Source organism: Adelges cooleyi, unplaced genomic scaffold, assembly GCF_023614345.1.
Source record: "Adelges cooleyi isolate 19-005CV unplaced genomic scaffold, UGA_ACOO_1.1 ACOO_flye_CR_arks_rails_tigmint_CR_PRNA_41, whole genome shotgun sequence".
In the NCBI taxonomy this organism is placed as follows: Eukaryota; Metazoa; Arthropoda; class Insecta; order Hemiptera; family Adelgidae; genus Adelges; species Adelges cooleyi.
Window position 1 is genome coordinate 1,339,083 of NW_026096090.1, and position 26,780 is coordinate 1,365,862.

The 26,780-nt window shown below is 35.3% G+C and overlaps 1 protein-coding gene across 5 annotated transcripts in view; it reads right to left on the bottom strand.

The window, feature by feature from the left end:
* The window catches only part of LOC126841905 (uncharacterized), a 158,185-nt gene that overhangs the window by 110,384 nt on the left and 21,021 nt on the right, over window positions 1-26,780 (bottom strand). For 4 of the 5 annotated variants that reach the window (XM_050578679.1, XM_050578678.1, XM_050578680.1 and 1 more), the window contains exon 2: window positions 13,057-13,085. The exons of the other annotated variant lie outside the window; for it this stretch is intronic. The gene's annotated coding sequence lies outside the window, so the exon portion shown is untranslated. The remainder of the gene's footprint in view (window positions 1-13,056; window positions 13,086-26,780) is intronic. 5 annotated transcript variants of the gene reach the window in all.

A 26,780-nucleotide genomic window follows, 5' to 3' on the forward strand; every position in this document is an offset into this window, starting at 1 on the left:
TGTATATTATAATAACAGCGTTACAGCTGCATATAACGAACGAGCAGAATAAATTAAAACTGTCGTCGCCGAACAATCGGCTCCGCGGAAAACCCCGTTTAATTGAGGGAAATACCAAAAATGTAAGTCGTGGATTTCCCAAAGAGTTTCGAAACTATTCTTTTTGTCCGCAAAACTAATTTCATAAAACATATTTCTACCGAGCGGGCATGCGAATGCTTGGAACGGCTAAACTTTCTCGCGGTCGCATACCTCACTATTCTAGGTGTACACACAATATATAATATTTAATATATTGGTATATTATAATACCAAACTTGTTTGAACGAAGTATGAACTATACTTCAATATTGTTATACAGAAGTCCGTGTCTATACACGTCCACCGAGGAATATTATTACTACGCTCTTGGGCCCGAAAAAATTACCGTAAATAAATTAAGGGTTCCCTAATCGTTTTAAAACTTAGATATAAACTAACTATATGAGAGTTTTGGCATTCAAACACTAAGAAAATACGTGAAATAGTTGCAGGTTGCCTTATTTCCAAAGAGGATCGGTTTAACGCCCAATTTTGCCCCCAATACCACAAAATCAACAATTTGCTTACTAAACCGAATAATCGCCGTACTAGCAATGGTTCACTAAAGCGATGCCAAGGAGAAAAATCAACAACTTATTCAGAGTTGGTAAACGACGAGTGGCCTACAAACATGCCAGAGGTTGATTGAATTAATATTAAGAAGACATGTTAGTTGTAACGGATAAAGGTAACTGATTTGTCTTTATGATTTCACATGACTTCTAAAAAAAATGTAAATAAAAATTTAGTTTCTTTTAAATTCAAAAGTTTCCTTCAAAATTGCAAACGAGGTACCGTAATAAACATGTTTTTATGTTTACCACAGCTGGAAATTCTCGAACATTTTCTGATTTACTTAACGAGGTATGAATAATATTTGCTTAACGACCGCTGGTGTAAACATAATGTACGGCTAAGACGGTCGGTAAACACCATTTCTAGTGTTTAAGCAATTTTAGTCGTCAGTTGCATGTTATGTTACTACTGGGAATTTAACTACCCGTCAATTACCCATTAAGCGGTTGCGTTCTTGTAAACGTTAAAATTTCGATTCGAAATATCAACATGATCTGGCGTGGTCTTGTGTGGCTTACACAAAATATCATAATTTAACTATTTGACTCTATGCGTTTCTGTCGGCCATTTAATATGTATAATATTCTTGTTGAAATTTACAACTCATAATATTGTAACGATGAACCGATAATTTTATTTTTTTTTTTACTTTCTACTTTCTATGGCAGATCAAAATAAACATAAGTGTATACTTAGGACGTTTTCGGTTTAAAATATAACTCCCCCCCCTCCCCCGTTAATAACGGCAAAACGGTTTGATGTCGTACTATTTAATATGTTATCCTAATGCAACGCAAAAGGGTTTATAAAACGGCCGGAAATATTTTTTAAAAACGCATTTTTTTTTTTTTTTAAATAGCATAACAAATAACAGTCATTGGTATTAAAGGATGATCGCGCGCGGTCAGCAGGTCTTTTTATATTGCTTTTGGAATAGCCCACGCCGAATGTGTAACAATATAGCGGCGATGTTGGCGGATGGCAGAGCACACAATATATGGCTTTGGCAAAAAGGGATTTAGGTATCGCCGACCGCACAAATAGCGGAGGAGATAGGGGAGGCGCAGCACTGTAATAGTTACATGACTACAAAACGCTATCAGAACTTCAGCACGTTACACGGATTAAGGGATTAAACGCTCCATTCGTGTTCTGAGTGTTTATTGGTAGACAATTAGCTTCTTTTGTGCGTTTGGGAGTTCTGCAGCACTGTATTATACGGCCGGCCGAGCTTCAATCGCTGTTGGCGTTATCCTTTGCACCGAGCTCGTCGTTATTACCTTCGACCGTAAAACCTTACGACCGCCGATTATGGGCTCAATAAAAAGCGCATAAGCATTTATTCCGTATGGTTTGTGTGTTATTTTGTACCTAATAAAAATATAAAAAATAATGCACCGAGGCGATTCCAAAACGGCAGCGTGACCGCTGATACGGAATATTTTACAGTTGCTTAAGTGTTCGCTGTTCATAAAGAATCAATAATGTAAACAAAAGCCAGTATAGTAATGTTGTGAACGTATGTTGGTAGTATTATACATTTACGACCTAGAGAATATGTCGCACAAATTTCGAATTAATTAGACCGTCGTTAAAAAGTTTATACCGCGCCGGTGTTTTTCTCGACTTCGAAGGGGCTGAGGTGAATTGCACCCATTTCAGATACGATAACCGATGTATAGTGATGTGCTACACAAAGAGATCGGTTAAGCTGTTTCATCGTTAATGCGGTTTTCCACGGCAAAAAATTTGATGGGTTCTATTAAATAATCAAAAATACATCCTGGTGCGCACTAATTATCGTAATATGCTATGCATTCTCACAACTTATTCCGTTTGCCGTTTTCTCGCTAGTTAAACGCAACAATTCAGACGGGACCTTAGGCCTTAGCAGGAAAATAACGAGGGAATTATTTTTCTTGTTTTTCGTTTCGGTGCAGACGAGATAAATATAATACGTCTCCCGGATTTTTGTCGGCAAAGTTTTATGACTGAACGCGCCGCCGAGTTCGGGCGGCAATCATTTACTCCGCCAAAACTTGGTTTAAATGCCGTGAAACTTTACGGGGATGAGAGAGGGGGAGAGGGGTGAGATAAACCAAAAAAAAAGGAAAAGGAAAAACATCAATTTCCGTCGAAATAACCGTTAACAAACGTCACCGCACCGACGGGCGACGACTTGTTTAGTGCCGACAGGCAGACGGTCAACAATATGTAGGCCTCGAGTTTGTGCACTTATTTCATACACGGCATTTCCCAAAGGAAACCCGTGTGCAATATTCCATGGCTCGTCGTACCCGGAAACGCATTCGGTTTCATCAAACTTTTCCGTTTTGTCTTGCACATTCTTCTTGTAAACACAAACAAACATGTATCGGTCACGACCAGCGATAGTATCTGCAGCCAAAACGGCAGTACCGTCGCGCCGTTTGCTTGCTATGAAAATAATTTCCACTCCCCGTTATGCCTACATTAAGACAAAACCAACGCGCCATTTTCGACAAAATCACTCTCGGCCGAGGTCGTACTCGGGCCATTTAAGTCACGAGATTCGTATTAGATACGATCGTTGTCCTCTCTTAACACTCGCATTCGTGTTTTTACATAATTTTTGCCGGTTGAACGCGAATACCAAACGGACAATACTACTTAGATTAGAGTCGCGTTTTGTTCCGCCAAAAAATTCGCCGTCAACGATAAGACGTTTCATGTACTCTTCTGACTTGATTTCAGCCACTGCTAATGATTTTTTTTTAATCTTTTAGAGCGCGTTGTTTAACATTTTATCAGCTACAGACTTTTTTTGTTCTATCGAGTCGTTTTAGTGCACTACTTTTCTTGGTCTTATGACTTGGTCAATTCTCTTGCAATGCTCTATTACAGTATGGTTGTCGTTCTGTGTGTTTGTTTCAATTGATAAACTCTGGTAAAATGGCGTAAGCTGTAGACGGTATGATAGCAGTTAGCACCAACACAACATATGATTCCGTGTAACACGACATCGACGAGTGCAATAAAATAAATTGATGGACCGTTTTTTTAACGGCAATATAATATTACCTAGTCTAAAACAACTGGAACACCTTATTCGTATCAACATAACTAAATCGGTCCCCTGTCAAGGAATCTGCGCTTTCCAAGAGACAAAATTGATATATCATATGCCCTGCATTCAGCAATCGAGTAATCGAGACAGCGAGCGACAGGCCGACCACGTAAAATAAAAATGAATACTTTTCCTATAGGTTGTTAAACACTACACATTATACTCCTTATCAACTATACGGATCAATAGATAAATTGGAATTCAATATGATAGTGTTATAACTGATCAGTGGGAAATGGGGGGGAGGGGGGGGGGGTACCGGATAAATGGCAAATTTTTTTTAAGCGGTTCGGTTCAAACTAGTTTGTCACGGACGGTAATCGTTTTTGACGTGGTCCCGTCTTACACACACAAGCTCGTTAGCCGGTTTCGTTCGTTTGCCCGCGCATTAAAAAGAATATCCAATTCCGTTAATTGCCAAGGGGCCGGCCGCAGTGCAAATATATGGCGCATTTCCGCATGTACAAAAACACAATAGCCGGGATCGGATGTACCCTTACTGCACATCAAAGCGTTTTATCGACCCTCTTTTCGGAGCGCACACATACTTTTATTTTTATTTTTTTTCCCCGTCACATCCGTTAAGGAGGATACCCCCCGTCCGAAGCGTCCAAGACCAAGGCGCGGTTTATTATTTTGTAGAGTATAAAATGTACACACACACACACCACACACATTATCAGGAAAAGAGTACCTACGCCAAATTAAACCGTGTCGGAACGAATTCCCGTGATCGGTATCGGTTCGGTTTTCGGTGAAAAATGTTTTATATTTTGCCGCGAAAAACTTTATTGGCACCGGAATCGTCTATAGACTATAATATACTGACAAAAATCGGGCCGGTCCTCTGTGTCGATATTTCACTTTTATCGTTTTTCGGCCAAAAGTCTCGGGCCACCTCTGACGCGCGTACACATAATAATGATAATAATATATTACATTTTGTACACACCTATATTGCTGAACAACAAGGCACACGCGATCGTTTTTGATTTACCATATGTACGCGCGTGTCCATCGCAGGTCTACAGTCTATATATATATTAACTATATATATATACCTATTATATTATACATAGGCGCAACTAGGGGGAGAAGGAAGTTGGAAAAGAGTTTTAAAATCCGAAATCCGGAGTTATAGAATCCGAACTTCGAAACCCAGGTTTTGGACTTTTCAATACAAATTCGGATTTTGTAGTTCTCGCGTTGAATCGGGATTTAAACAACAGTATTATTACACGTGTGAGCGATAACCTCTCGCGTTAAGAACTCGGATTCATTGCTATTTATTATTATTATTCCGAATATAATCATTACCGTTATCCTTTGGTACGGTACCTCAGGGCCGATATAACAGAGCTTGTCGTCCGTGAATGTCGGAAAATTCGTGTACCTATATGTATATGTTGTTCGTGTGTACATACATACGTGCATATTTTAACTATTGCTTAAGTACACCTTTTTGGCGGCTACGCGCACCGCGAAGACGTCACTTGTAAAACCCTCGGAGGAACTTTGCTCGGAGTTTAATGAGCGCCGCGGTAAAGCCGATGATTAATGAACGGGCAATGCAGTGCAGTGGCACTTGGAATACTTGTCCGTTGTTTTTTTTACTCCACCCTTCGGTATGTTTGGCAGTTATATTGGGTTTTTGACAGGGGTGTGGCTCCCACAAGATTGTTCATCTCATTAAGGCGCGATTTTACAAGAGTACAGACGCACCATGAATCGGCTATCCGCTAAAGCCTTGAAAGTTATTATTATTCGAAATTACAGTTCTAAGCGCAAACACCACGTTGGCACGTGTTCGAGTACCAAGCCGTAGCCTATCGATTGGCTATTAAAACTGTCGACATTAAACGAGGCTCGCACCGACCGGTTTTTGGTCTAAGCTGGTTTATGCTTTGGTTTCGGCTAAGCGAAGAAATTGGTCATTTAGCATAGGATTGTAGATTAACAAGGATAAATCGTCTAAAAGTGCAAAGTTAAGCTCTTGTTTCCTTGAAGTTCAGACTTTAAAAAAGATGAAACTATGAGAAATTGAAAACCTAACAGACTACTAGCCACCACCAAACACCTTCAGCCACAAAGACAAGTGTTATTCTCAAAATGTTGAGAATAGGCCATCGAGGCTCATGCGTGGACATTTTATGACGAAAACCGACCTCGTCCAATGTATTACCTGTGGAAAGGTAGAAATGTCTGTAAAACACCTGCTAACCAAATGCCAAAATTATTCCATCATAGGAGATGAGTTTAACTTACCAACCAACCATCTCGAATCACTGGGTCCCATAGAAGACACCAAAAAAACGGTCATCGCCTTTTTTAAACCATCTAACTTACATAATGTAATCTAGCCATAATAACTCAGTATTCACTAATAATATCCAACCAATATATTCTGTAATAACATTACTTTTGTAAATAATGTTTTTTAAGCTAATAATAATCATTGTTGTTGATGCTAAAAAATAACGAAAAACAAAATAAATGATAATTAAAAATATCAATTATTTGGTCAATGTTTTTTAGACCGTCGTTGGAGATTTTAAAAGCGGCGTTTAGAAAATATACTAAAAGCGTGCTGTTTTCTCTAATACTGTAGAGTGTAAGGGCTCTTGTGAAGTGACGAAGTTTTGAGTGGTGTGTCGACTGAGTAATTCACGACTAACCGAACAAGTCGAGTGCTGAAATATAAATCAACCGCGTCGTGTTAATTACAATAACTTACAATACAATTCGATTTTGATACAGTAAATCAAACTTCTAGCGTGAATAATTACAACGTTTTAAAATGATGTGGCCATAAGTGATTTCTCCGACATACGCGAACAAATTCACGATAGTTAGCTCTAGGTCGACTGCGCGGTGTCTTTTGACAAGTGGAACGAGCTCGCCGTCAATTCGCCAAGCGCTCTCCCTTCACGTTGCGAAAACAACACATTTGCTCTTATTTATGTATATAGACACATCATCTCTCCGCAGTCAGAATGGGTTAAATCGATGCCAGTTTGTCTTGTGGAGTGTCGGTCCTCCCTCCGCCACCCCCCCCCCCGACTTGTGCTCGGTTTTCCCCGCGGGGAAAGCACGCGTCATATGCATATGCTCGTTGTATATTTTACATCGTCGATACGCCGCATGTAAAAAGCATTCCGGATCGTTATGGGTCTCGGAAACGAACGGTAGCGAGGGGGTATGGGGGGGGGGGTGGGGGCGGACGGTCTCTGTCGAGCCGAGGGGAGGGCATGATTATTTCGTGTTTGTTTTTCACTGTGCGCCGGTTTTTTTTTGGGCGGAGGGCGAAATTTATGTTGCGCGAAAAAGCAATCGAGAAATCTCTTAAGTGGCGGCGGCGAGCAAGCGAGAAGAATGAAAAAAAAAAAAAAAATAGTGTGTGTATATATATATATATATATAAAGATGTATATATTATATTCCAAGACGTGAGCTGCATCAGAATAAAAAAATACGACGGCGGCGTGTCTATAACGCGTACAGTGTTTTCCCGGGCCATTCGCTCCTCCCCCCCCCCCCCCCCGTCATATCGTTTGCTCTCGGGGATTTTCTTTCTATTTTTTTATTTTTACTCAAAAAGTCCCGAAGGCATTTTCCCGAGAGCCGTTGCCTTTAATTACCTCGGGAAATATCGGCGGAAAAAACGTAAGAGCACTGGTGTTGGTCTCGAGCGGGGTAGCGCAAAAATATTTTGTTACGCTATTTTACGGTCCGCTCCGAGGAATGAAATTTTTACAAAAAGCCATGCGGGCAGCAAATATACCGGCCGTCGTTAGTAAAGCGTTCGTAATAATCAAAAAAAACCAACGACCAAACAAACCGTGTGTACACAGGGTGTCCAACAACGCAATGCGTCACAGCATCCGGTCGGCCGAGACCGGCATTAATGTTATGCGATGAATTCTAATTTCATCAGAACAACATTGTGTTCCATCCAGTTCTGCGGTAGTCGTCGCTTGATACAAACAAAATTTGAGTTTACCCGATCGAGGAGTGGCTAAAATTCGGAAGGTTAAGTTGACCTATCGAAATTGTCGGATTAATGTGGTCGACAAAATCTTGCGGCAACATGATTGATTTCAATTCGGAGTCGGATAAACGGATAATGTATTGACGTTACTTCGATTACAAAAATAACGACAGTGCGTTTGAGTGCAAAAGACTCGATCGGGTCGTAAGCGCTCTGGAATTTTGTATTGCCGAAGAATAAGCCAGCAACGTTGACCGTCGTCGATTGTCAATGTATTTTGATTGTTTTTCAGACGAAAAGTTCAACAGCGAATAGAATAATATACAGAACCGGAGGGAGGCATAAAAACCGTGTTGGAAATGGCGAATCGTTACGGAATTCAGTCAGGTGAAATAGTCCCTGCGGATTCGACGGCCGACCGAAGAGGAATGCTTGCTGTTTATGTGCTTGATCCACCAGAAAACGTTCAACCTGATCGGATCGAGTAAATTTTTAACAAGACCAAAGTTCCAGATTCGTACAAAGAAGTCCACCAGGCATTACCGGGAAAACAAAACGTTCCACTGGATCGTATTAACGATTGGACGATTTCAAGTCAAGGAATTTCCATCAGACAGTGCAGGCCCCTGACAATAACCGAATCCGAAATTCGCTAAAATTTCTTTGTCTCCAGTTTGGTGGCACATTTTGTGCGACGTTCGGCTGAAATTTAAAATCTGCCAAATACTCTTTCGCTTCTTTTAAGTATTTACTTTTTAAATTTTTAGGTGGAATTTTAGGACTAGAAACTAATGATATTTAACATATTAAAAAATAACAAATTTTTTGTGACCTGAGGACTTAAGTGTCTTGAAACAAGGCAACTCTTTGATTACTAGTAATCATATTATTCTTTGTGAACAGCATTGAGTTTAGTTCCTACATTTGAAGTAATCTGATTGCAGGTAACTATTTATACCTTAAATTTACATTGACAAACACACTCGCGACAATGGTAAATTATATTTTTCATCAATAATTCATAGGCGTGTATTGTGTTTTGCGACGACATTACAATATGCTTCTCTGTTTTCAAATTACAGGGTAGTCTGACGGGTTGGTGTTTGTTTTTGTTGACCACTTGAAATAGACGTTTTATTGTCTTTTTATAGTGTTATAAAGTCGCCGGTGAATGACTTATTATAATTTAACGGCGGCGTAAACTGCGCACGGCCCTTATATTTTAAATTGTAACATGAAATCGCGGTGAGCTCACATTGTGCTCGTAAAAAATGTATGCCAAACAGAACGGTTATGATTGCAAACATTTATATCGAGTAATCTGAACGGGTCGAGCGATCGTGCTTGGAATGGATGGCATCGTTGGCCTAGCCATGGTAACACTGCGGATTATCATAATCGTAACACGTATTCCAGCAATGACCATAAACTTTTCGCAAAAGTATAATCCAGAGACCGCGCGGTGGAGTGAATTAAGTTATTAAAAGTTGTATCGGTTCGAGATGGTTCCCCGAACGACGTCGTTGCACGCACGACCTTAACAATTTAAATATATTGAATTAATTATTTCATCGCCAACGTGTGTGCTTTGTTTTCGTCGCATTGATTACACTCTGTCTAACAAGAGAACGAAAACTGTAACCTACCGAAAAAAAAATTAAATATAATTTTCTATCTAGTAATACCTACTACTTATGATTATCTAATTAAAACTATAAAATATGGTTCTTCATTTTTTTTAAGGAAAAAAAATAACAAAAAGTGCTTTTGTATTCGGTTACTAACTTGTTAAAATTATATTGGAGTATTCTGATTTTCTTTAGTGTCATTATTAAACATAATGATTAGTTTCAAAGTGATAACAACTCAGATGACAGCTCTTTCGAGACTAATCAAACTTAATTCTTATTTCTATAACAGTTTATATTCACAAAGTACATTAGTTGGGGAACAAATAAATCAAGTAAGCAAATAATATTGTTTACGCAATTGGCGAGCACACAAAACAGAGAGCAGAAGTGTCAGTTGACAGCCTTTTCGTGAATTTTGGTTTGTGAATATCGATGTACGGTTATGGTTATAGGTACATGGCTTTTAAAAAATCACTGTTTGGCACCCTACAGCAAAAATAAGCGTGAGCGCAAACGTACACAATAGATATACATACATTGTACTCTATTTTCGAATTTACTCCTTGATGGACACTTTGGTATTATACACTGTGCAATAATAATATTATCGTAGGGGAATTCAGAAATTCAGCTTAAAAAGGTCCTCTCTAGCCCAGTGACCGAGTCCCGGGAGGCATAGTAAAGCCCACCCTCTTCTGTAAAGTTTCTCAGACATATTTTATCATACAATGGCTTGGCAAAGTGTCAATGGTCCTTCACGACATGTATATAATAATAATTATTTTACTAGACTGCCGTTACTACTGAATAATAGTTTATATGGTTCGCTATATTATAATATGAAACTTCACTAAGTTATTTCTGCTGTCTGCACACATAACACATTAACTACATAGTAAAGTACTTAGTTGGTGGAAAATATCGTTACGTGAACATTTTAATGAATGTTCGAGGCAAATCGACAGTGCTTCGAATAACTTTCACTGTGTTTTTAATTTAAGTTAGTGATAATAATAAAATGGATAACTTAAAATTATTGTATTAAGAATACAGTATCCTAGGTAGGTGTGTGACTTGGTGTGGAATTTTCGAATGTAACGTTTAATATTAATCGATTAAAAAAATAACTGATTATTCGAATAATGTTATTTGAGTTAAATTCTTTATAATTAGTCATATTTTGTAAAGAATACGGTTATATTATCTCCGATCAACTGGGATAATTAAAATTGAATGGAGCAAGTGTAAATTATACATTACACATAAAGTAATTGGCAGTTTTCTTATAATAAAAATTCTAATTTTTAGCACATATATAATGTCATTACAATGCTTTTATTGATATTTGTACGTATAGTTTCAAACCTTACACAGATTGTCACACCGATCGTACTGTATACTGGCATTTTTTCTTTTGTTTCAATTATTGTTAATAGGTTAAGTGATTTGTTTTAGTATTTATTCGTTATTTAATTTAAATTTTATCCGTCTGGAGCTGTCCTCGTATTGTATATTATACTATTAAGTGTGCCATGTTGTGTTGTGTTTGGTATATTATTATTGTATAAACTAGAAATGAGGAATCGAGACGACTCGTTAATATTATGTCGTTCAAGCGTTATAAGAGCTACGTTTTAGCCCCCAGAGACGCTTTTGACTTTGAACGTATTTAATATGTGTCGCAGATCTCAAACGGGGTATATTAAATATATTTTGTGCTCACAGTAAAAGTAGGTGCAAAATCATACATCAAGTCGACGAATTCTCCGACTCGCAAAGTCAGTGCATATATATATATATATATATATAATAATAAAATGTTTAAATCTAGCACTAGGAATCGGTGAGATTTCAATTAAGACCCGACCGTTTGTGCGCACCCCAAAGGGATAACGTTCTGATGCTATTTACAATATCACACTGTACCGAATGTCATTCCGAAATAGCGGAGTTGACGTTTTGCCGTTTGATTTCCAAAATGTCATTCCAGAGATTAAGATTTCAACTACAGACAACGCGACGACGGCAGCTACATTTTGCGTGTTTCCATTTCCACGTCAAATACAACGTTATATAAATCATGTTATCAGCTTCGAGTTTAATCTTAAAATTGTACTGTTTTGTTAATAAACTTGCGGTCAGTTCACGAAGTCTTCCCCTCGTCGTTATCCATTTTCACCCCAGCAGCATTGTTAAAGGTTCTCAAATGTAAACACATTAAACCGTTAAAAGGAATAATATAATAATAATTACACGCTCTACCGAAACTGCCAAATGACACGTGCCCGTCACAAACTTTTAAGGCTCATTTTTTATTTATACATTTTTTTGTTTATACTAAAATATTTAGAATTTGGCAAACTTTGAATATTTACACTAGACTATTTCTCTATCTACCCTCTAAAATTCTTAAACATATAACGTCCAATGCTTTGTTTTTTTGTTTCAAATTTATTCATTCAAGCTCTTGGTTATACAGGTATACTTTATCGTTGCTTAACTTGTTTTTTCTAGTTTTTTTTTTTTTAACAGTATAATATAGAAAATTAATGAGGACAGAATATTAAAATATAATATTTTTGGAGCATGTTATTTAATTTATTATTCAGCTTACAACTGGACAAATTTTTTTAAAACATTTTACGCCAATCTAATCGATATAACAAGTGAAAAATAAAACTTTCCAAAATAATTTATAATATTTTTTTGTGCTTTTATTACGAAAACAACGTGCTTTTAATTCAATATATTATTCAAGTATCGTTTTCCACTTTTTAAATTATTTTCTTTGCTCGGTGGGTTTATTTTCTACTGAGTAATTAACGAAAAGCTCGGGCACAAATAATAATTGAGGCCTTTTAACGTTGTTTCAAAGAATTGTATTAGATCTCGGCTGAACGAAAATAAGGGAAAGATAAACAGGAAACACGCACCGTTAAGGTTACTGTTGTGAGACGGTTACTTGGATTATGGATCTTGGTTAACTAGGGTTCTAAACGCGTGCAAGCCAAATCATTAATACCAACCCGCCTTGGATGGTTTGTATAACGTGTGGAGGACTTTGAAAACTTGTTCGCTAAACTCTAATATCAATCGAAAAGTCTTAAAAGAGAACCAAGGGAGAGGAATTGAAATGCACCGTGACTTTTTAAGTATTTTGGTCTTTCTTTTTTTCTTTTATTATTTCTTTCGGAACCAAAAAAAAAAACTTTTGAGAGTTCTCTGCTGCGTTTAATTTGACTTATGTTTCTTTATCCCTCGATTCTAAAGTTAGTTTGCACAAAAAAAATGACGATTTCAACTTTTCCCCCCTTCCGGCGGATATATTATACAAAAATCTCAAACGGAATAATAATAAAAAAAGCGAAGGATATATTCGACCCGGCGACGGCTTCACGCACAATTATTATAATAAAAAGAATAATATACACAAACGACACGTGATCGTGTTCGTTTGTTTTAATCACAACGACGACGGCTTACAAAACCAAATATTCAGATGAACGAAAATACCTCTCAAGTTTCTGCTGGGCTGTTTTTTTAAACTGAAGAAAAACTCATTTCACAAACCATTAAACATGACCATCACGCCGTAAGATCGTATTTGCAGTCTTTACCTCGCATATTTTTTAAATTATAAGTATTTCGAAAACGGGCATAAAAAAATAACTCACCAATTGGGTTTTCAGTCTTGTCTCGTTTTCTAAAAACAAAACAAAAATCAATCTGTTAAAAAACAATGTTGACATAAAAAAGTAAAACAAAAAATAATATAGTATACAAGAGCCGGGTAATACAAATTTTACTTTATAATATATTTTTCTACATAAAACCATTATTTTAGAAAAAAAGTTCACCATTTTAATGATGAAAATTGTCCACATAATATTTCAATCCACGATAGCTTTAACACATTAGTATAATCAGTTTAAATTAAAAATATTATTTTATAGGGATTTATTCAGGGGATACATATTAAAAGTCAAATAGCAATCTACAAAATAGTTGAATTATCTAAATAGTTAAATAGTTTTGAATAAATGCTCTCTGAGTTATTCGCATTAAAGCTATAATGATAAAAATAGCATTATATACAATCTACTCGTCACCTGACTACTAACTTTAAACGCTAACAACTTGAAAGGTAATTATTCAGGACTGGTTAACGACCAGACATAATTTTTATTCCTCTTTAAATGGGTAAATGAAGTATACTTTTAAGAGTTACCCACTAAAACCACCCATTAAATTATGTTTATAATTTTTAACTTGAACGCAAATAAAAACTATAATAAAGAAATAATAAAATTAAATATTTAATTCATTAATATATATAACCACAAGTGTTGGTTAAGTTTTTTCTAGAATAAAAACTGTTGATAATATGACATAATGATCAATAATTAATTTAAAACTACTGTAATTAAAATCACAAGTACAACAAGATATTGGAACAAAAACTAAATTACATTTTTATTTTTTTATTTAAATCTTGATGTACTTGATCTAGACTAGTTATTTTCCAAATCACTTTAAAAGTTGTGAAAATTACCATTTTGAGGTTCAGCGTGTTCCAAATGAAGCTTCATTCGAATTTATTTTTGTTTTTTGCTGATTTTGGAATTGATTTTGTATTTTTAAACTCAGGAAACACATAGAAAATAGTGATTTTCGTTTTGTAGGTAGTTTAGAGCTTCTTTAGAGGCGATTTAAAATACAAGTTGAGAGTGCCAAGGAAAACCAGAGGCCAGTTTGGATTTCAGCGGACAGAACAATGTGTGTTTTAGTGTTTTGGGTGAATTTGTTTATGCAATAGAGGGTGAAATTTTGATTATGCTGTATAATAAATTCGTCGTTAATCCATAAGAGTGTGCATTAAAACAGCGGGCTGTGACGGCATTAATAAACAGTTAATAATAAGGAATTTAAAAAAAAAAAACGTATTTTAGTGGGAAAAAGCTGGTTATTTTTTTTTCCGTTAAATGCTTTTTAATACGGCCGCGCTTAAACCGACCGCAAAGCGTCGAAAGAGGGGGTAGAGGTTGGTATAGTGTATTATAGCAAAGGCCCGTGTAGCGAAAATTGCTGTGCGAGGGGTCGGTTGACGCGATCGAAACGTAATTAAATTATTGTTTGCCCGAAGGCGTGTAATGATTATCTGAAAAAATATTCGGGTCACAACGAGGGCGGTGAAAAAAATAAAAAATAAAAAATGAGATATTTATTTGTCGGCTTATGGGCTCTGGTGACCGCGAGGGGGGGGGCGCCCGGTGTGTTTTTTTTTTTGTGTCTACCGTGTCACGTCCCTCTTCTCGCCCTTGGCTTGTTATGACTCACTTTTCTAAACTCTTATTTCAACACGTTACCCTCCCCCCCTCCTCCTGCTCCTGCTCGTCACAACAACTGTAAAAACAGAATCACCGTCGGACTCTGACGAATTTGTTATTTCCTTGTATAGTATATTTGTTTTGAAATTTCCACTTGTTTTTTTTTTCCTATCTTTTAGGTAAACTCAACGGGTAATGTTTTCAATCAAATGTTCAGAACATTCATTCGAATAAATTCTACAAAAAAAAAAAAAACCATACGAAAATATTTAACCTACTCGAGGAAAACTGTAAAAAAAAATGTTTTATTTTTTTTATCTTTATAAAGTAGAAGATATCTAAATGACTTTTTGAGTTATTTATAACACAGATCCTGGGTAAAACTTAGAAAATTTGTTCATATCACGTTTTCAATGTAACTATTTATAACCTTGTCGTTACAAAATGTTAAATTGGTAATGAGTGAATCCAAATAATTGCATTATACAGTTTAAAACCAATTAAAACCTAACCAATACCTTTTTGGTTTCACACCAAGGCGTATTAGTATTTTTTAATATTTGCGACAAATACACCATAAATGCATTTCAAATACGAAATTTCCTATAAAAATATATGTGATTATTTGTAATAACAAAATTAATTTCTAAAAATTTAATTTAAACACTGTCTATTCATATTTTTAATAAGTACAACAACACTGCACAATACAGCACGATTTTAAGCCACAAGAGCCAAATTGTTTTTTTTTAAATCTAAATCTGGCCTCAGAATATCTCTAGCATTAAATGTGTATTTTTTTAAATTGCCTATAAGATTTTAAAAAACCACTGTTTTCTGGTATTTTCAGCGTGTTTTGTACGTTTTAATAATTTTTCATTATTTAAAATTTATTTTATATTAAAAATTATAATATACTCATTGCTTTAGAGCTAGTGTAGACTTTTTTATTGTTTTTTTTTTTTTTAATGCTCAAAAATATATTTTGAAAATTTTGATTTTTGTTTTGTGCATTGTTTATGGCTTCGGCGGAGATTTAAATAGTATTAATAATATTTAACGTCAAAATATAACGTTCTTATCCAAGTATAATACAATATGTAATGCGCGAAAATAAAGTTCCTGAGGGAACACTGCTCGTGTGAAGCAGACCAGAACGGGAACGGTGGTGGGCTTTTGGGATAGGTACTCTGTCGACAGCGGACACACGACAAAAGGTCGTAAATATCATCGGCCGAGTACGTACAGTGTTTTTGAATTCCGCACCGGATGTGCTACAAAGGGGACCGGGCAAATGTCCTTATTTATATAATATATATATATATATATATATATACATATTGTCCGTGTGTCTTTCGCAGTGGAAATAATATCTCAGCGAACAAACGCCGCCATCTACGGCGGTCGCACATAGGCGGCATTAAACATTGCGGCGCGGTCGGTGTGACGAGGGCGCCTCCGAATTATACTTACACATGTATAGTATGTACAAAGTGTACAGTATACAATATATACGATATAGACTATGTGTACGTTGTTTTGTTACATGACTCGGAAATAGAAAAAAAAAAAAAAGAGATCATTATTGAAGGGATATCTAATCCAAATCCAATCGGTCATTGCCGCTAGACTATATGTTTTACTATGTTATTACTTATTATTATATTATGTTAATTGTTGTGTATCATGTTTATTTTATGGTCACGCTCAGCCGATGACGGTCATTGTAATAAAATATATTTTGCGAATCTAAGTTAGCCGTAGCTCGGCTGCGTAATATAGTTAGTACATTTTGTTGTTCGAGTATAATTCTTGTATATTATGTAATTCGTACAAAACATACATGGCGCAGTCGGTAGGATTAGACCACGTGAATTTTGAACGCGAGCCGGACATTGGATACATCCGAAATATTATACTAAACGCCCTATCAAACATTTCAATTACCGCCGGTCGTATTTATTTTATGTAGATAATACACATCAATATTTTACAGTACTGTGGGTATTAGAAGACTGCTGAAAAAAAGAGTCGCCGAAATCCATGGCTGTTTTTTTTTTTAGTTTTAAACAACTATTGTCCACGGGTTCACGGAATAATATAAATTGTGTTTTTCCTTTCCAATAAACACGCACAAAAGCTGGCTGCTATAGGTCCCTGCGAGATTTTAATTTTTTTATTTTTTTTAAAGACAATAGCTCACGACTAAAAAAATGGCATCAACCCTTGCTTTTCCTTTTTATGCTACCGCCCGGGTGACTGCTCCGCCCCCACGTTTTCAATAACAACCAGACGCGAACACATGGTGTGTTTTGCACCGAGATTATGCAGAATAAACCCATTATTACACTGCATCGGTACATGTGCGGTTTTATCGGATTTCCCTTTTTTTTTGGGGGGGGGGGACGAATTGCCGACCACCGTACATCGGGTGGGGTCGCGAAAACTACTTAAAAACCACCATCGTCTGCTACGCGATATTTTCGGCCGAATGAAATTTTTATCAGTCACACTCGAACACACTTAAGCCGATTACCGCGGGTTATCATTATACCCCCCGTGTACCGTTTTTAAGAGGGTTGCATGCAATATATTACTATTTACAATAGGTATATAGGTATAATATATTGTATTACCCGCTAAAAGTACAAGTCGAAACGGGGGAACGGAAAACAATTAAAAACCGCGGCCCCGAGTTTCAACACCTAGCCCCGAAAGCACAGAAGTCTAATAATAATTTTTCGTGATTTATGATGGTAACCAGCAAACACGACCACGCCGGCAGAGGCAATAACTTTTTACGCGAACACCACCTCGACGTACTACAATATTGGGTTTAAACGAGCACTAAAAATAATAACGAAAATCCTCTGTACATAAATACAACAATACACACCTTTGGACGATATTAAATTTTTTTTCATCTATCGCCTAAATTATCCAGACATGTTCCCGTACTATACACGTAGCACTGTTGAAATAGTGATTTTGCAGTTCACACATGTTTAAACGCGTTTCTTTGGCAGTTTACAACAACAAAAATGCATACCGTTCTCTCGGGATCTACCGCCCTGTCTTTTATGTTAGGAACAGTAAAAATGTTACTGGAATTATTTCATTTGGGTCGTTTCTTTTGGCAATCTAAAGATAATTCATTTTCAAAACATTGTATACAAACGAAAAACGAACGCCAGCAAATCGAATTAGCTTACATTTGAAATTACATTGAATTTTAGATTTTATTACGCGTGCAATATATATATATACATACCACCTATATGTATAATTCATAAGCGCAATAACAATATTTACAAGGTGTACATAATTTATCTCTTGTAGACACTCGAGTTGTCTATTGAGAAAAACAAATAAAAGAAATAAACTCCCAGATGTGCGTTGTATACCGATTTTTTAGAATCGATTTCCGTCAGCTTGATTAGTTTTCAATGCGGGTCGTCTTGTAACCGAAATAGAGCAGCCCCGGCCACGAAAAGGACTACGAGTACACCTACTGGCGCGAGAGGTCGTCTCGTTTCCAACATAATTATTATCTGTGGATAAAGTGCTGGGCAAATGGGTAATGGGTTCGGAGAAAAACTGAACCGCGAGCGGTGGCGCGTTCGGGTAAGGAAAGTTATACTCCCTCGGCGGCACTATCATTATGAAAGCTTTTATTTTTTCGGTCGAAAAAACAAGCGGTGACGTCGAGGGAAAAAAAAAATATTAAAATTAACCTACAAACAAAGCGTCGGCGAACAACACTGTCGCGAAACCTTCTACGGGCGATTGGAACTTTTTTTTTTTTAAAAACTCGGTCGCCCGTAATCAGATTATCCCGGTCGGGCTATTAATCATATTATTATTATTATAATAATTCCGGACAGAGCCGGCAAAGGGGGGCGGGGGCGGGGGAAGACACTCGAAAACGATACTCGGTTTCTCGCCCCCGGGCAAAACGTCGTTACCAGCGGAAAGCGCAGAGCAAAAAAATGAAGAGATCATCTGCCACAGTAACAAATGGGGTCTAGTCTGCCCAGGAAGGCGGTTGTAACAATGAGGAATGCAAACGTCAGTGTGACCACGCAGCAGAAAAACACAATCGCGAGCAATGTGTTAAACGAAGTGTTCATATTATATTCAAAATACACACGGATTGGTTATTTCGTCGTGGGTTCAACGAAACCAATTCGTTTTGATACCAACTCACAAATTCGAGTAACAACTATATTAGTTCCTATTTCAAAAATTAAAGCTTTTCCGAATTTATTCGTAAAATAATTATGATAATGATAATTTTTTCTGTCGAATATTCTCTTTTGAAATCAAATAGATCATTTTTTTTTTTTTAAAAAGAATGTTGATGATTATACCGTTTCTCTCCATTAAACTTAAAAAATATTTACTGTAAGTAGGGAAATATAATTAAGACTTGTTTGGAATAGCACAGCATTAGTCTAAAATATGTATCTAAATGTTGAGGTAATTTGCAAGAAACTTTTATGAATAATAATATCATGGAACCTTTTTTTGTTTATATCATTTAAAAAATTGATTCGATAAAATCCAAAATTTTGAAACGAGAAAACTTTTTACAGAAATCTATTTTTACAATCGTGAAGTGCGACATTGAATTCCGGAACACTTTGAATAAACATTTGTTGTACCTTGAGTCTATAATGCCCAATGTAAACTTTTGGTACCAAACATGTAAATTAAAACACATTTCATGTGCATACAAAAATGGTACTCCCACGACAAAATTGTAAGTTTAACACATAGTTTTACTGAGAATATAAAACTTTAAAGATTGTTTGCGTTGGTTTGCGATAAGTGAGTATGGTCCTCTTTTAGTTTCAAGGCGTAAAGGCCTTTTTCAATCAATAGCTTTTTCATAAACGTTGGACCTATTACAGCAAATATAGGCGTATTGTAATTCTACGGATCAGCTGGCAGAATATTTTATTGTCATTTTTGAACCAGAAATGTAATTTATTACGAATATTGTTTTGATATTACTAAAAATATTGAAAATATATACAGTTTTAATGAAATATTAAAACAACATTTAAGAAATTCGATTACTGTCGAAAAAGTGATATCAAATATTTACATTTTCGGAATTTTTTACATTAACTGGAAGTTATGAACAATCGCTGATTTTTTAAATTATCGGTTGAAAACGGATAAGCACCAAAAGGATTTATTTTAAGAACATTAAGGGGTTTTTAAGGACTTTAGGCCAAATTCAAGAGGTTTCCAAAGGGTTCAAGTGGCATTGTAAATTTTCAGACTTTTGTTGATTTCCAAGACCTACTCTGCGCGGCAATTGTACAACACGACGAACGAGGTATTTTTTTTTCTAGCTGTTTGATCAACCTACCATCATAATAGCCGGGGCACTCTTGCTTTTCCGCAGTGGAAACGCGCAATACCTTTGAGACGAGACGTGCAAATGAAACGGATAGGGGGAAAAAAATACCCGACGTGTATATTATTGCTATACCGGTCAAGCCACGACGTTAAGGGCAACGGAAAGAAATGCCTTTGGCTGAACATGTTCACACACACACACACACGACTTAACCGCGTTCTTCAAAACTTAGGGTAAACTTTCGTGGGCGATTCCGAACGAAACACTGACAAATTGCAACGTGGCCGGTGTACGAAAATTAAGCCCGAGTCTTTTGTTCTTATCTTGTTTGGCGGCGACTAATTTATCAAAATTTCTCGGTCCGTCCGTCGAGTAATTCGATTTGGACTTTGGCCGTCCGGAAAACCTACGAGGGGTCGTGGCAGAGTCAGCCGTGGGGGATGCGAGTAATTCCTTTGCGAAGAGCTCGCGTCACCGGTGACAGCGCCGAAACAAATGTTAAAAACGACCGGCCAGAGGGGACGAGAGCCGGTCAAAAGACCGCCGCCGCCGCCGCCGACAGTGTATAATAAATGCCTTTTGGAAAACAATTTTGACTTTAGTAAAAAAAAACGGCGTGGTATACCGCTGTTAACATACAGGCCGGCGACGAGGTCAAAGAAACATAATCATGTGCTTATGCCAGAATACAGTACTGGGATTACCGTGTAATAGCTCTTAAATCGGATCCGCTCAGAAGGGTCGAGCCGACTGTGAAACATTACCACTTGATTCGAATGTATATTATTTAAAAATAAATAAATAATAATCCGCGTAAGTACTAAGCTGCGTAGGTTCATTGAGTCCCACTACCATCGACTGCTATGCTAAATCCGGTTCTGAAATGTTCAACACACTGGTTTGTCTACGGTTTTCGGTCGAGTGAAAAATGACAATTAAGAAATCCTCGTCGTCCCAAGTACTTACATGCGCTAAAATAGAATCCACAAAACCTTGGGTTTATTTATGTATATTATATATAAAATATATAAATATATACATAGATATTGTGGAAATTATTTTTATCGTGAAAACGCGTAAGGGTTTTGCACAATAAAATATGTAAGGCCAAACCGACTTGATGTGCTGCGTGTATCGGATAAAAGAAATCATATATTTTATTAATCACGTAAGTAGTATACACTAATACGACCTCGAACCCTCGATTGTCATTAATAAATATCAAACGCAAAATAAAATAATGACCTAACGAGAAATAGCAGAGTATTTTTACAGAGAGTAAAAACGTTCCAAGGCAAAATTTACATTATTTGTTATAATTACAATAAATACTGATATAAATAAATAATTGTAGGTATATGATGTTCTGATAAAAAGCTAACTGAATTTAAATTTGTACAAAAAAAAAGTATTAAATCATTATTTTTTTAAGTTAAGTGATGCTTTTTGGAGCGATATAAACGTTTCATTCCAGGAACAATATTTTCTTTCGTTCCAAAAGGCATAATTTAACTTTAAAATAATTTTGTTTAGTTGACTTTTTATTTTTTATAAGTTTAAACACTGTTAAGCTATCATGTTGAAGACAGTGGGAAATTGTAAATTGATATCTTAGATGAACACTCAAATATCTAAACTGTTTTAGGATACAATGCTAAGTTAATAATATTTTTTATTTAACTAATTTCATATTCTTATTTGTAACTTCTGCCGTAACACCATATTTTTAGAGATTATAAAAGTTAATACAAAACAGAAAACAAATATTTGGAAAATGCTGTTATTTTCCTACAGTTTTTAAATATGTAGGTATTTAGAAACCCCTGTTATAAAAATAAAAACCCTGATTAGTAGTTATTATATCCGGTTGCTAATCCTTTTTTACAAACTTTAAATTGTACAATATACACACTGCATACATACTATACAATTAGTGTAGTTGCTTCTTAGATTAAAATCTCTTTTTAAAACAACAGAGCTCGTTAAAACAGCATCTTTTAAGTAATTTTTAGTAGAAAAAAAATGCTAATTAGGTATCTCTTTTTTGCTTTGACAAATTAGAACCTATTTAAGGTTATATAAATATAACAACGTTAATATTGTTAAAGTATCCAAAAAACATATTGTACACATAATTATATTATATTACATAAATAACATTTAGTTTCGACATCAGATTTATTCGTTTCAATACAAACTATTAGGATAATCATTAATATTAATCCTACTACTACATTTTTCATTACACTATTTTAACCCTAAAATAAATGTTACATATTCTTTATTCGTATAGTATTACCTACTGAATTTATAGGGTTTTAGCTTTACAGTATAAAAAAAAAATGTTTTACAGCTTGTAATTCGGCATCGTTGGACATGACTAACTGAAAAATCAGTACTCACTATCTTCACCATCGCTACATCTAAACATTTGCATTTGCAATATTAAAGTATAGATTACAGACGTGTTCACCTTAAGAGGAACTCTTTGAACCGATATCGGATCCAATGGTTACTAATTAATACATTTATCGAGTGTTTGAATGGTATCTATTATACAAAGCATATAAGCAGATAAGGTTGAATTACTACACGGACAGGAGTTGGAAATATTTTAGTCACGCGACGTCGTCAGAACCGTCTCCCAATTACTTGTTACACACCATAATGAATGCTATACTTGTATTGGTCTGGTACTTTTATGCAAACAAAAATATCCCAACATTTGGTAAGTACATATGTATTATCTCATGCATATTTCGTTCAATATTTCAATACAGTATTACACGTTTGAAATGAAAGATATTAAGATTATTAATAATAATAATTCCTATTTTCTTGTGTTTAGTATTAGAAACTCAAAATTAAAAACAGAAAATTTTGACAATGGTTTTGCTTGCAACTTTAAAATTGAGTGTTGTACACAATTTTTTTCTTTCGTTTTTGGCAATAATCTCAAAAATAAGCATGACCAGCAAAGTCAACCTTCGTTGTCATTCCTGGCCAAACGTTGAAAAAAATGCATTAGCTCGTAAAATACATTTGTTTGAAATATTATAATATGATACAATATTTGTTAAGTTTGTTCAGATGACATAAGCTTCAGTAATGTTCAACACTACATATATTTATCGTATATTATCAGTGATAGTGGCAAAAGCTTATAACTGAAGATTCCAACTTTCGACAAAATACAATTAATGTTTTTAGCTTCCGTATTGGCAACAATAGCTTGACAAAAGCACTCAGGCATACGATATTTAAAAATATATCAGTATAATTTTTTCACCAAAATTGACAAAAGTGAATTATCAAATTCTGCCATGTTGCCGCAGATTTATATAATATGTACACGGTATAATCCAATATTCGAAACAATTTAACGCTGTCTGGTGTGTAACACATTATATTTTACAGTGTTGGGGGATTTGCGACCCCTAAAAAAACCCAAGGCATAATAAGTATACACGGTGTACAGCGTAACAATATGGGTTATAGTAAATTGTTATTGTGGGTTAAAAGGAATGAACGGTAACACGCTTAGCCCTTAGGGGTCCGTCAACGGTATGACATAATACGCCAGTTCGCCGATAGACAAACATAAAATGAACAACGACAACGACGCAAAAAAAAAAAATACAAAAATAAAACATTATTCTTCTACCCAAAAACTTTGCCGAATTGCAAACCACCCCGTCTCGGACCTTTTTTGGCTATCACCTTTAATCCCACTGTTTAAACCCTCCGCATTGGCATTATTGTTAATTTTTTTTTTGCCGCATCTCGTCTCTGCCATTCGTAACCAGGTTTTATTTTAGGCAAAACAAATTTTTCGACGATAAGTTGCCCCTCCCCCGGGGCTGTAGCCTATCCGCACCCTAGGGCTCATTCTCGACGGAAGCGTTGGAAATCTAAATCGTCTGCTGCTGTTGTAGTACCTAGTGGTGTTTCATTAAGCGGTGGTTATGCGCGTTAGAAGCCTTGGGGATAACAAGGATTTTGATGGACATCCGTCGATCCCACGGGACTCGCAGAGTGCCGTTAAGTCCATTAAATCGACACCGACGGCGGACCCACCAGTAATGGTCGTATAGTTAAAAATACACAAAATATATTATACTATACTGTGTAATGATAATATCATTGTGTGTATAATGGTCATCTAGCGCGTTTAGAAACTAGAAAAGAAAAATTTCAATATTTAAATTTATGCTTAAAATGTAATTAAATATTTTAAAATAGAACCATTTCATACTTAGGTGTCCACGTCAGATGAGTCAAGTTGAACTAACGAAAACGTAAAATTCAATAAAAGTTTTAATCCTAATAACTTTGTCATGGTATAAAAATGTTTAAAAAAAATATATGAATTTCATTGAATTTTAATAGCAACTAAATCTTGAAAAAAGTTGATAAATTCAATTTAATTTAAAAAAATTGTCTTACAATAACTATTACTTTTTTGAAATCCCGAATACGAACCAGAACCGAAATAACAAATAAACGTCTGAGGCAGAGTATAGCGACACTTTGAGAAGGGAAAAGCCTAGAGTCCCTGTAATTATAATAATATGTCATTACTTGTAATATATTTAATCACATTAAGGTCTGAGAACCCTTTTTTTATTGTTACTGTTTTTCAAGAACATACTAAAATAAAAACAAGTTTACGCCACCCTGTTAAGGTCTCAACCGTAGCAATGATTAAAATAGTGTCGGGGGTTGGCACCCTCAATTTCTTCACCCCTATTGCGCCCCTTTAATGTGTTATATCCTTTTAGACGCCTCCGTTTTGTATTATCACTTAAGTACAAAACGTAGGTGACGACTAAGTTCCATATCATAAACATGATAAGTTATATTAAGTAGATGTTATGATATACAGGGTGTTTAAAATATTTGGAAACCCTCGACTTTCAGACCAGCTTTTGATTTTTTTTTTATATTCTGACTTTTAGATGTTGATAGGTAATAATTTTACAGTTTCAAGTAAAAGCTTATTTTCAAAATATTAACTGCTAACCGAATATTTCAAAAAATGTTACACCTAATAACATTAAAAAATCAAAATATAAAGAAATCAAAAGTGGCTTCCAAACTTTTTGAACAACCTGTATTTAGTGCTATGTGTACAATAAGGGGTGGGCAGTGATTAGGTGTTGACTAACGTTCATAGATAAGTTTACCTTTTGTCTATTGATTTATGTTAAAAAGAACTTGGACTAAGTTAAAACAGCAACCCGGTCAAACGGTTTTATTGTTATACCAATTTTTTTATTATCCACAGCATTTGTTGACCTGAAACTAAACTATCGAACTTCCTCCACGTTTGTCCGTTTTTCGCCGTTTTCAATTAAAAATTTACATATTACTATAAGGTGATTCATTAAAGATAAGATACTAACTATCTTACGATAATTGCGATTTTGTAATGTTTCTTTATGAAAACATTTTTGTATATGTTATTTTACAATATTATAAAATAAATAAATATTTACCTTTTTTTAGTATTCTACAGGTCTCTATCAACTTTTGAAACGTTTAATTTGCTGAAAAATTTGACAGGTCGATAACCAGTTTTGGATAACTACTTTTAAAGTTATTAAAACAATTTTTAATTTATATTACACAATCTATATACAATTTGTAAGGGTAAATGATAAAGTAGACATAATATAATTTTACTTGATGGCTTGATTGGAGAAGACATCCAGTGGTGGTACTCCGAATAAAAATTTAGAACGAGAGGAAATAAATCCCGTCTTAAATTTTTGAACTTTGGTATCTTTCACAATAACACAAGAACAAAACGGCTATTCGCTGCGATGATAATAATCCTAATTCGCGCCCTTTTGCGTTGTAACTCGCGTCAACAAATTATTCGACTTAAAAGGATTTATCGTACTTAAACGAGGCGAATAAAAATATTTCAAGATTATCGAGAAAACTCAACGCCTCCGGAAGAAAATTATAGAGGGCGGGCGAAATAAGCCCGCTCCTAATTCCGCATAAACGGTTTGTTTTCTAATTTAATTCAATGTTAATGACTTTCCGAGAATTTATATTAAATTTTTCAACTTTTCGATTCGATTGAAACTTTCAGTCGGCCGATTAGTATTCAAAAGATATTTTCCGACGAATGAGCTCGAATAACGGGTTTTCAGCTGCGACACAATGAACCGAAAATGCTTTTGCTTTTGGTCTTAACATATTATTAATTTTTCCACCAACTCTGTCATACTTGTTAATAACCAAGAATGGTCAAAACGCCAGTATTTTATCGTTTAATTCCAATTACGAATTCAAGTACCTGATTTGTATGGTATAAAATAGAAAATACTTTTTTACTAACATAATAATTGTGCAAATTCGTATTAAGCATATTCTCTTTTGTTCGCACATTATCACTCTAATTAAAAACTACTCGAATAAAGAATAACAAATAACCATAGTATTCTAGTATAATTTAGTAGCAAAAACCTATATAAATATATATTTAAATAAATAAAACAATACCGCGTTATATTATATAGTTTATACATATTATATTTATATATATAATATGTATGTATGTATGTATGTATGTGTATGTGTGTATGTGTGTGTGTGTGTGTGTGTGTGTGTGTGTGTGTGTGTGTGTGTGTAAATGCCAGAGGTACAATGACCGAGGTTTAAATTTCTTTTTAAATAAATACAATGT